At 35.6% G+C, this 12789-nt stretch overlaps 1 protein-coding gene across 9 annotated transcripts in view; it reads right to left on the bottom strand.

Annotated features, from left to right (window-relative positions):
- Positions 1-12789, bottom strand: part of ADK (adenosine kinase) — a 491846-nt gene that overhangs the window by 190431 nt on the left and 288626 nt on the right. The gene's annotated exons all lie outside the window — the stretch shown is intronic.

The raw sequence follows: 12789 nt of genomic DNA, 5'->3' as shown, positions 1-12789 counted from the left end.
ACTAGAATTAACATGAAAATGTTCAACCAGAATCAACTGGCCATGAAAGAGTGCTGTTGAAAACAACTGAAAAGAATTCTTATTATTACTGTTCTACAGCAAAATGAAGCTCTCATTTGTAAATTTCCTGAAATATATCCAAAGGATTTTATTTCTATAACTATAAATTCATGGTTTTATAGTGTTGAAATAAAAATAAAGGTTACATGCCTAACCTCATTTCTTCCTACCACATTCAAGTGTGTTGATCAATTAATTACAGACTGACTTCAAAAATTGTTTAAGAAACAGCAAATCATTAACAGCTAAAAAGAAAGCAGCACCACAAAGCTTTATACCATAAATTCAGTACTTTAAAAGCTGTCAGTAAGTAGAATGAATGCTGGGACTTCCCTGGTGGCACGGTGGTTAAGAATCCGCCTGCTAATGCAGGGGACACAGGTTCGAGCCCTGGTCTGGGAAGATCCCACATGCCGCGGAGCACCTAAGCCCGTGCACCACAACTACTGAGCCTGTGTTCTCGAGCCCGGGAGCCACAACTACTGAGGCCCCATGCCACAACTAGTGAAGCCCACGTGCGCCACAAGTACTGAAACCCACACGCCTAGAGCCTGTGCTCCGCAACGAGACGCCACCACAATGAGAAGCCTGCTCACTGCAACGAAGAGTAGCCCCCGCTCGCTGCAACTAGAGAAAGTCTGCATGCAGCAACCAAGACCCAATGCAGCCAAAAATAAATAAATAAAATAAATAAATTTAAGAAAAAAGTAGAATGAATGCCTAGCTCCACATTTTAGCTAATGACATAATCCAAATGCAGATAAAATTATAGCTTAATCTGAAAATTTTAAATTCATTTATCTGAAATATTATCTTTCATATTTTCTTGTCAACCAAATCTATTTTCTTAGTTGCAAATTTACTAAAATAACTATTATTTGTTCAAGGTAAGGTGTATCTTTCTTTTAATTATGCATGATTATACATAGCTTAATTTTTGTGCAACACATCATGTCTGTACTCTGAATAATTAATTATAGCTGGTCCACCACTAACAAGCCAAACAGTCAAATGAGATGTTTAATCAATGGTTCCGATTAAGTACTTTCAAGTTCCTTTCCCCAAAATACCAAATACAGAAAAAAGCAAATAATCACTAAAATAATCACTATTTTTATATTAAGAGTTATTCTTTTAAAGAATACCATGTTTAGTTTTCTTTTTACTTTCACTCTTTCTGGCATTTTACTCCTTCATTTTAGGGTAGTTCTGTCCCATCATTTACTTCTTTGTAAAAAGCAAATGAATTATATCCATTTCTGTCAAATTCTTGATACCAGTGAAGCTCTGACAGATGGAATGAAATACTCAGTCACTTTAGTAGCTTTGCTATATATTAGCCCTCCCACTCTCACCTTTTTTTCTGAATTGCTGAAAAAAGTGGATCAGGTCATCTGTTGAAAATGAACTGCAAATCTAGATGTCGCCTCAGAAAAACAGGTTTCATTTCTAAATTTTTAGTCATATTTCAAGGAATAGAAATCATAGTCATCTTTCATCATTAGCATTTTTCACTGTATCTATAATCATGTGATAAAAGCTACCAGTACTTGCCAAGAAAGCCCAGTTAGCGAATTGTTCCACGGGAACACTGCTTTTACTGTCTCTCTGGGGAAAGGTGGAAAAGTAAATACACTGCCTTGCATTTTGTTACCTAGTTTGCAGACAACTTTACTGGCTAAAATAAACAATAAAGCAATGTCTCTCTTTCTAGTAATAAAATCACTAAACAGCCATCAGAGTAAGATATCCTTTGCTCCCCACAAGGAAATCTCTATAATATCCAATTGATTAGATATTATAAAATCAGGAAATTGAAAAAAATCATTAAATAAATGGAACCAATATTTTATTTTCACAAGATCCCAGGAAAAAATTAATTTAACTACAAAAATATAAGCAGTAGAGCCATAATTCTTAAAAATTTTTAAAGCACAAAAAAGGAAAAAAACATCCAGTTGTTTTTCCTTCGATATTTTTGACACTTAGAAGTGGGAACACAGTGGGAAATAAGACAATTTCTGTGTATTAACAGACGACTGACCTACAAATGAAATAGGAAGGTAAAAAGATAATTAATCTTTAAACCATTTAGGGGAGTTTCCTGGTTGCCTATTGGTTAGGATTCTGGGCTTTCACTGCCGTGGCCTGGGTCAGGGAACTGAGGTCCGGCAAGCCACACTGTGTGGCCAAAAAACAAAAACAAAACAAAACAAAAAAAACCCCTTTAAACCATTTATCTAATAAACCTTTAATCCAAACAAATATTTATACTCAGTAGGAGAAAACTACAGCACCTTTTGGGACTCCCCTGGTGGTCCAGTGGTTAAGACTCCGCCCTCCCAAAGCAGGGGCCCCGTGTTAAATCCCTGGTCAGGGAATTAGATCAGCAAGTCAGCAACTAAGAGCCCGCATGCGGCAACTAAAGAAACCCACATGCTGCAACTAAGACTCAGTGCAGCCAAATAAATGAATAAATATATAGTATAACTACTAAGTTAACAGTCATCACAAACATAATAAGAGATGTTTGATAGAAATTATTACTGGAAGGGTAGAAGATGTGAAATGCTTTCAGTAAAGCAATAAAAAAGACAAAAACAAGAACCCAAAGCTTCCTCGATGAAAATCAATTGAGGAACATGAGGTGCTTTGAGACTAACCATACATACTTTTGGCTTATAAAATCAATGTAAAAGTTTGCTTAAAATCATTGTAATCTTTAAAATAGAGAAAATATAGTTGATGAAACAGGAATAGTTGAAGACCTTTCTTCATTTCATTCACTGTACATATTTGGGAACCACTAGCATTAAGGGTTAAATACAAGTGTACAATTATCTAACCTCTCACTAGTACTCTTCCAGATTACATTCTTACACCACATTCCTTCTTCAAAAGATGTTATGGTTCCCAAATGCTCATACTATAGAGTTTATATTTTCAACCATGGGATATAAGGTCCTCCCAACTTTTGTATTTCCTACTGTCATCTACTTTTCTACCACCACCTCCTACCATTCTTCACCATGCAACCTATCTTAGTATTTCACAGTCTGTTCCACAGAAGAGGTTAATAAGCTGTCTTTGAAAAAAGGCTTGAGTGGCAAATAGATTTTAAGAGCTGCATATCATAGCTCCCTCTTGCAAATTCAAAATGAACATTAGCATATTAAGGGGAGGGGGAAGGTTGGAAGGATTTCTGAGAAAGTAACTTACACAATGGTCACACAATTAGTGGCAGACCACCCTCCCCACCCCAATTTCAAGTAATTAGAATGAGTAAGGAGAAAAATTTATATTATCAGTATAAAAGAAAAGTTAAAGCCCTTTAAATACCTACCATCCATTTTATCGTTCACCTGGCAGAACCTATTCCAAAATTACTGGGTTTTGGCTAACCTACTATTTACATGTAATAAAAAACATATTTATGCTGTATGCTTCAATTAATTCAAAATCACTATTGAGATAACAAATCAAAACACCATATATATTCATTTATGTATTTATATTTAAACAGCTCTTTTTTTTAAAAAGGTAGAAGTTTTAAAAATGATAGTTCAATGAGTGAACTGTAATTCCTTCAAGAGAGGAGAGCAGTTATAACTCTTTCATTTATCCTTGACATTTTCCATTACCCTTTCTTAGAATTCTCAGTAAACAATTACTTGCACTCACTCTATGATTTAGGTAAAGCTCAACAGCCACTTCCTCTAAATAAGGAAACCAAGGTTAAGAGAGGTTAAATGCCTCAGAGCAGATCAGTGGTAAGACTAGCTATATAACTGTGGGGTTCTCAGGAAATAATTTACTTTCCTTCAAGCAGGTGTAAACATATGAGGGGCATGTGATATTACAGACATTCCAAGTAGCTTCTTTTACATTTCAACCACTTTCATTCACTCAAAGGCACTTAAAAATATGGCATAATAGTGGAGAAATACATAAAAGAATGAATACAGAAAGCATGTTATAAACAAATACAGGAATTATTATTAATACTATCAGCAGCACTTTATTCTTTATTAAATTAAAGAAATATAATTACCACTTAGTTACAAACTGGAAAATTCTTCATTCTGAGGAATGAATAATAAGAAACATGAGGTGTTAGTAATGAAATTAAATGTAGATACATTAATGATATTCACACTTGTTATTAACATGTTAATCACTAAGTACTCAAGATTTGTCAAGGGGCAGCTGATTTTAACAGAAGGTCTTTTCAACAGAGGCTGTGCATTACATCTGCAATTTTCATGTCAGAATAGGGAGAGAAAAAACTTTTTTGGAAAAACTTCTGGGCAAGTGTGTAAAAACTAAATGTGCATGCAAAGAACTAATTCTTTAGAAAAAATACCGAACAATCTATTTACACCCATTGTTTACATTTGTTTTTCTAAGTTAGTGATTATGACTTTAAAAAAATTAATTCTATCAGGATATTTATTCTCAATGTCTTATTACTTCTTTTCTAACCCATATTTTTAATCTTCTGTATGTGCCACTATAATCAGATGTTATGAAAATTATTATACTGTCATAGGAAATGGATTTTGTGATTTCTGGTGGGAAATAAAGCAGTCAGACAAATGAACCATTACCAGAAAAAAATGTATTTTTTTTGAAAAGTAATGGATCAAGATATTAATGACCACCACCCCTGAACTCACTGCTGGATGCTGAAGAAAAAGGATCAAACCCCCTTAACTCTGAATTTAAAAAGGAATAGCTTCTTTTAAAGACCAAATCATCTTTTTACCACATGATAAATTGTTGATACTACTATAGTCATAGAAGAGATGTTGCCAGAGGGAGAAGCTGCCTTAGAGTACATTCCTACCATCCCTTGCTACTTTTCCATGTCTACTCATTTCACTTCAAAAGACTCCAGAAAGAAAGAAGCCTTTCATTTTAACAGGCAAGGCTAGAGAACAAATTAGAGATATTTACTCTATAGAGGTTCATATCAGTTATATGACTGGGATCAAACAGAAGACCAGTGAGTCTATTTAACTCCGAAATATGTGTTCCTCACAAAACAAATATTTCCCATTAAAAGTGCAAAACCTTGGGGCCAGGATTTATCCTCAGGAGAGACTTTTCTTCCTCCTCTTTCACTGCCTCCTACCTAATTAATGCTTTAATTTAGCTGTATTAAGCATTAAGCATTTATGAAAGTGTGGGGAACTAACCAGCATCTGCACAGGGGGATAATTTCTGTGGGGAAATGCATTTTAAGCTCCAAACAACTAAACTACAAATAAACTTTGGGCATGTTGCTCATGTGTTCACAGTGGATCATCTGGCAAATGACTGATGAAGTGCCAAAGAGATCATCATATTAATAGGTAGGTCAGCTAAATATACCTGAGATGGAGAGGCAAGTGACAGATGATCTATAAAATTCTGATATCAATTCTTCCTCACTGGATCACCGACATTTGAGTTTCATTCTAAATACTATCATGTATTTAACCAATAGGGACTACAGTGGAATGAGTAAATTACCACCACCACGGTTTTGATGAAAATAGTAAATAAAACAACAGTAATACTTTTACATTATACATTTCTCCAAGGTGTCCCTCACTAACTCTATGCCTTTAATACTACAAATAAATATACTTCTAAGTACTAATCGCTTAGATGCTTTGTTCTTAGGTGTGCCAAGTGGTCTAAGTAGTCTAAACATTCTGCAACATTATGTTTATTATTATTTTTAATCCCAGCTTTATTGAGCTCTACTTCACACACCATACAATGCACACACTTAAAGTACACAATTCAGTGGTTTCAGTATATTCACAGAGATGTGCAATCATCACCATGATCAATTTTAGAACGCTTCCATAACCCCAAAAAGAAAGTCTGCACCCATTAGTAGTCACTCCCCATCCCCCCCACCCCACCAGGCAACTTCCAACCTAACTTCTGTCTCCACCAATTAACTATTCTGGAATTTTCACATAAGTGGGATTATGCATTTGTGGCACTTTGTAAATGGCTTCTTTCACTGAGCATATTTTCAAAGTTTATTCATGTCGTAGCATGTGTCAGTACTTGATCCTCTTTATTGCTGAATAATATTCCAGTGTATAAATCCATAGATTATAATACATTTTATGTATTCATTCTTCAGTTGATGGACCTTTGAGTTGTTTCTAATTTTGGCTATTATGAATAATGCTATTATGAACATTTGTGTACAAATTTTTATGTAGACAAAAGCTTTCATTTCTTTTGGGTATATAGCCAGAGTGGAATTGCTGGGTCATATGGTAACACTACGTTTAGCCTCTTGAGGAACTGGCACATTCCCACCAGCAGTTCATGAGTTCCACTTTCTCCACATCCTTGTCAACACTTGTTATTATCTTTTTGTTTTTGTTTTTTTGGCCATGCCATGCAGCTTGTGGGACCTTAGTTTCCTGACAAGGGATCGAACCTGGGCCCTTGGAAATGAAAGCGTGGAGCCCTAACCACTGAAATTCCAGGGAATTCCCCTATTTGTCTTCTTATTTATTTATTTTGGCCACACCGTTCTGCATGTGCGATCTTAGTTCCCCGCCAGGGATCGAACCCGCACCCCCTGCAGTGGAAGCATGAAGTCTTAAACACTGGACCATCAGGTAAGTCCCATCTGTCTTTTTGATTACAGCAATCTTAGTGAGTGTGAAATTGAATCTCATTGTGGTTTTGGTTTACATTTCTCTGATGCCTAATGATGTTGAACATTTTTTCATGTGTTTATTAAAACCTCTACTTTGGGTATATGTGTATGTACGTGTTTTCAGAAAGTGGATGTAAGGTCTTGAGTTTGTAGAGCTATAGATTAGTACAAAGGTGATAGGATTACAGTTAACTTGTTACTTTTGACAGCTTAGCTGAGGAAACCCTCACATATGCTAAGTAAGCACTCATCACTCTAATTTATACTGCAATAGATCTTATCCTTCCTAGAAGATGGGTAGTTTAATAAAGACAGCACCCATGTTTTCTACTCCTTTGTACCTGTCCCATTACTTAATAGAATACACACAGTAGGCAGACTCAATGAATGATGTTTAAATTAATAAATTCAACATGTGTTCTCATATTAACTTCACAAATACCTCTAACATATAATGGACTGATAGTATTCAAATTCCATGTGAAAAATGATGATCACAGACAATTATGCTTTGAATTACTGAGACCAAAACAAAACTCCAAATTTCCTAATCCCAAGTTTACTGCTCAGTATGTCTTTGATTAGGCCAGAGATTTTTCTGGTTCAGATGATCTAGGTTTTAAAATATTCATTTCAGTAACAAAGCAATGTTTTTATTTTGGTTTATGAGATGAATAGGTAGTTCACTTATTTTAAACAAAATGAACATAAAACTAGGTACCATCTCATTAGGATATGGTAAAGCTTAATTAATTTTCTCATTAACTGTGAAATAAGTGATGAGTAGAATCTTTGTTCCTAACAAGTATAAGAGGCAGAATTGTGGAATGACTGTTTACTTCCATGAACGTATAATGAGGGCCTGAGTTCCAATCCCAAATCTACCACTTACTAGTTGGTTGGCCTTGAGCAAACTATTTAACCTCTCATAACTTCAGTTTCTGTATTTTTCAAATAGATAAAAGAAGTTAACTCAGAGGGCTATCAAGGGGAATAAGTATGTAATGCACTGGGGTGTAGTAGGATATGTTGAAGTAAGCTATTATCATTCAAGGAAACGTTGTATGTCCAATATGGAATCAATTTTGAAACAAAAAAATTCTTTAACCTATACCAAGCTACTAGGATTAATCCAAATGTCTTAGCTTGGTGGGGAACTAGGTGACAGAGATGGGAAAAAGATGAACTTGTACTCTTTTTTTTTTGGCAGTACGCGGGCCTCTCACTGTTGTGGCCTCTCCCGTTGCAGAGCACAGGCTCCAGACGCGCAGGCTCAGCGGCCATGGCTCACGGGCCAAGCTGCTCCGCGGCATGTGGGATCTTCCCAGAACGGGGCACGAACCCGTGTCCCCTGCATCGGCAGGCGGACTCTCAACCACTGCGCCACCAGGGAAGCCCACTTGTACTTTTTGAATTACGTACTATTTGCATGTTTTATATACTCAAAGTAAGTCAATAAAAACATAAACAACTTTAATTACTTGACTATTAAATGGGATATACTGTTATGAGAAAAATACTTATAAATTGACAGAAGAGTTTATAGGACCTAATAACATGAGCTACTAATATCAAACATAAATGCTTAGAAGAAATTATGCATGTCAATATGTCATGCATATGGATTTGTAAGAAAAAGTTGTGAATATTTCAAATCGGGACATTAATTTGAACACTAAGTAACAAAAAATGTTTTAGCAGGTTTAACATTTAATTTTATGTGATACCCTTAATAGGTTTGCTTGATTTATTATATATTATATACTTTATAAACATGAGAACCATATTTGCTGAATTAAGTAAACATTTTCAATATGAAGGAGAACTTTCTTTTGGAAGCCAAGACAGATTATAATCCATTAATATATCTTTCAACAAAAAGGATGAAATCTTCCACTGGTTAGGCTGATAAACTCTTTCGTGTCAAAACTAAGCCCCTTTATCATGATAACCCAGAATAATGGTCGGCTGCTCTAGGCACTTTATCTACTTTACAGATGAAAAATCAGCTCTACTTTCATGGAATTAGATTAATGCCATAACAGGAAATACTTCTGGGCCTGAACTTGCTTCATGCCTTCAAAACTGCCTGTAAATTTAAAGTACTTCCTGAACTCAAAAGATAAGACAGGGGAAAGAAAAAGAAAAACAGTACAGTGACCCTTTTACTGAAGGAAAATATTGCTTCCTGAAAAAGCTGTTGAAAGCTACTTGCTAAGGGCATTATGCTCTAGAAAGCCTAGGGCAAGTCTGTTTTAGTTGAACATGGGGATTCTGGTCATATATCAGACAGTTGCTATAAATCTGTTCTTTCTATAATCCTTTTTGATAAACTTTCTTTAAGTCATCTTGGTGAAAGCTAAAGTAATAACTTTCTCAGTTTTTAGTAAATTCAAAATTACTCACTACTTTACATATAACATTTTATAAATGATTACAGTTTAACACATTTGGAAACATGCTGACCCCAAGCTCTAGAATTAAATTTTGGTTCAGAACATGTACCAAAGGCAGCAAATCCATCTGACATCGAATTGGGCCATCTAACCTAACAACAAGAACAAAAAATAGGAGGCATTCTGTAGAACACATAAAAGAATTCTTTAAAAGGTGATCATGATAGAAAGACAAGAGTTTTTATTCAGAAGACATATACTTAGGGAGAAAAGAATACTGGTCATAGGTATGCATTTGAATAGGCCCACATGAAACTGAAGACAAATCAATAATACAAATGATTACATGATCTAAAAAAGAAGGGAGAAAGGAGGGAATGGACCCACTATAAAACAACAAAGAAAATCAAGAGAAATACAATCTCTCTCTCTCTCTCTCAATACCTGGCTGCCAACAATGTGGTTAGCACTGTGCAGTATATAAAAAGAAAAATAAGATTCTACAAATGCATACTGAACATTCATTAAATACTAAGCACTATGCTAGTTGCTAGAGGTAGTGTGGTTAAGACAGGCAAGACTTTCTTTACCTTCTCATCTAGTTAGCATCTTAGGAGGAATCAAGACAAGATAATTACCAATTGAGATAACTCAATAAAGGTAACAAACATGATTATAGGGAGGTGGGGAGTATGTTGGAGATGTATAATAACAGGAGCAAGAAAAAGCAGGAGAGGCAATTTTAGACAGGTGAATTCTAGGAAGAAGGAATAAGAGTGAAGAACTTTAAGAGGAAAAGAGCTTGGATATTTAAGAAACAGTCAGTGAGGGAGGAATGGAATAAAACAGTATGACTGGTAAGAGAAAGCCATAAGACATGTAGGGTCTTATATATCATTGTATGAAGTTTGGACGTGATTCTATAAGCAACTGGCAGCCATGTAAGGAATTTAAATACCAAAGTGTCTTATGCTGATTTGCATTTTTAAAAGATCATTCCTATTATTCTGTGGAGAATGGTTTGGAAAGAGTTAACAGGAAAAAGTAAGGAGACAAGTTATTGCAGTAGGCCTAGAGTAAAATACTGATGTCTTATAACAGAAAGGTAATTGCAGATAAAATAAAAATAGCCAGGGCTTCCCTGGTGGCGCAGTGGTTGAGAGTTCGCCTGCCGATGCAGGGGACACGGGTTCGTGCCCCGGTCCGGGAAGATCCCACATGCCGCGAAGCGGCTGGGCCTGTGAGCCATGGCCGCTGAGCCTGCACGTCCGGAGCCTGTGCGCCGCAACGGGAGAGGACACAGCAGTGAGAGGCCCGCGTATCGCAAAATAAATAAATAAAAATAGCTGGATTCCAGATAAACTTTAAAGATAGATACTTCCTGAAGGAAAGGGAATAATCAAGGATGACTCTTAGGGTTTGGCCAGAGAGCCTTGAGCAAAACCCTACAGTGATACCATGTACAGAGATGTATTATCAATAGATGCGAGGGAGAAACAAGAACAGTATACTTCAAGACTTCTGTTTGCATATAATCAAGTAACCAGTGGGAGATTAGAAAAGAGATATGCACTAAAAAATACATTTGGAAATCATCACTCTACGAATGGTATTTATAGCCATGAGTATGGCTAAGATTAAGTGAAGATAATATATGAATAAATGAGAAAATTTCAGAATGTGTCAAACTTTTAAATATATTGGCCCAATTTTTTTCTTCTTTTTACTGATTAAACATCACTTTCATTTCTAACATTGCTAATGTGCTTTCTTTTTTTCACTTGATTAATATTATCAGATAATTAATATTATCTATTTTGATTACTTTTTATAAAAGCCAGGTTTTAGATTTATCTAATTTTCTATTTCATTACTTTCTGTACTTATGTTTATCACATCCCTTCCCTCATTTTTTTCTTTTCTTTAATGGATGTTTTAAGATCGTCTATATGCAAAATCATATTATCTGCGAGTATAATGTCTTAGTCCATTCAGACTGCTATAACAAAAATACCATAGACTGAGTGGCTTGTAAAAAACAGAAATTTATTTCTCATATTTCTGGAGTCTGGGAAGACCAATATCAAGTGTTTGGTGAGGGCCTGTTTCCTGTTTCATAGATGGCCATCTTTTTGTTGTGTCCTTACATGGCAGAAGGGGCAAGGGATCCCTCTGGGGCCTCTTTTTTAAGTGCACTAGTAACACTCATGAGGGTTCTGTCCTCAAGACCCAATCACCTCTCAAAAACCATACCTCCAAATACTATACCATTGGGGGTTATATTATTAACATTCAACACATGAATTTTGAAGGGACACAAATAACCTATAGCAGATAGCTTTACTTTCTGTTCTAGATGTCCTTTATTTTTCCTCCTTAATTGCTTTGACTAGAACTTCTAGTACAATGTAGAACAGAAATTTGCTTAGCCCTAGATCAAGAAGATTGTCAACCACTTGTTTTCTAAAAGTTTTATAGTTTACATTTTATATTTAAGTCTGTGACCCCTTTTTTTTTTTGCGGTACGCGGGCCTCTCCCATTGCGGAGCACAGGCTCCGGATGCGCAGGCTCAGCGGCCATGGCTCACGGGCCCAGCCACTCCGCAGCATGTGGGATCTCCCCGGACCGGGGCACGAACCCGTGTCCCCTGCATCGGCAGGCGGACTCTCAACCACTGCGCCACCAGGGAAGCCCTGTGACCCATTTTGATTTGATTTTTGTATAAGGTATGAGGATTTCTGTATAAGGCTCATTGTTTGGCCTATGAATGTCCTATTCCTTACGCAATGTTTTGAAAAGACTCTCCTTCCTCCATTGAATTGATTTTGTACTTTTGTCAAAAATCAGTTGAACATATTTATATGGGTCTTTTAATGATTTTTAACTATAATTTTTGTGATTTTCTCATTGGTTGTCCCAAGGCTTACAATATACATCTTAACTACATCTACATCAGATTCATATTAACTTAATTCTAGTAAGATATAGAAACTTTATTTCTATATAGCTCTATTCCCTCCTCCCTCTTGTGTTATTATTATTACATATTAAGCCTATATGTATGTGACAAACCCAGCAATACATTTTTATATGTATTACTTTATATAATTTTATGTCTCTTAGAGAAGAAAGGAGAGCAAGTATGTATTTATGGCATTTGTTATATTAACCTTCTTATTTACCATTTTGGTTTTCTTCATTTCTTCCTGGGGATTTAGGTTACCATCTGGTATCATTTTCTTACTTCAATACTGCTTTGTTGCCACTCGCCCCCTCTGTGCTGTTATCATCATATATATTACATTCTGATATGTTATAGGGCTAACAATACATTACATACATATTGTATGCATTTGCTTTTAAATGAGTTAAGAGAAAAAAAGAAGTATGCAATTACATTGTCTTTTATAATAATTACTTACATAATACCTTTATTGGTGCTCTTTGTTCTAGTGTGTATAAATTTGAATTACTGTCTGTTGTCACTTTCACCTTGAAGAACTTTCTTTAGTATTTCTTGTGAGGCAGATAGAGCTGCTAGTAACAAATGCTCCTGGATTTGCTTATCTAGGGAAGTCTTTATTTTGCCTTTATTTCTGAGGTATTTCTGCTGGACAGAAGATTATTTATTGATAATTTTTTTCTTTCAGCACTTT

The sequence above is a fragment of the Delphinapterus leucas genome, chromosome 16, assembly GCF_059928025.1.
Source record: "Delphinapterus leucas isolate spDelLeu-1000000601 "Yukka" chromosome 16, BTC_Dleu_Yukka2, whole genome shotgun sequence".
NCBI classification, from domain to species: domain Eukaryota; kingdom Metazoa; phylum Chordata; class Mammalia; order Artiodactyla; family Monodontidae; genus Delphinapterus; species Delphinapterus leucas.
The sequence above is the reverse complement of the archived record's forward strand: the minus strand, read 5'-3'. Positions and strand labels throughout refer to the sequence as shown.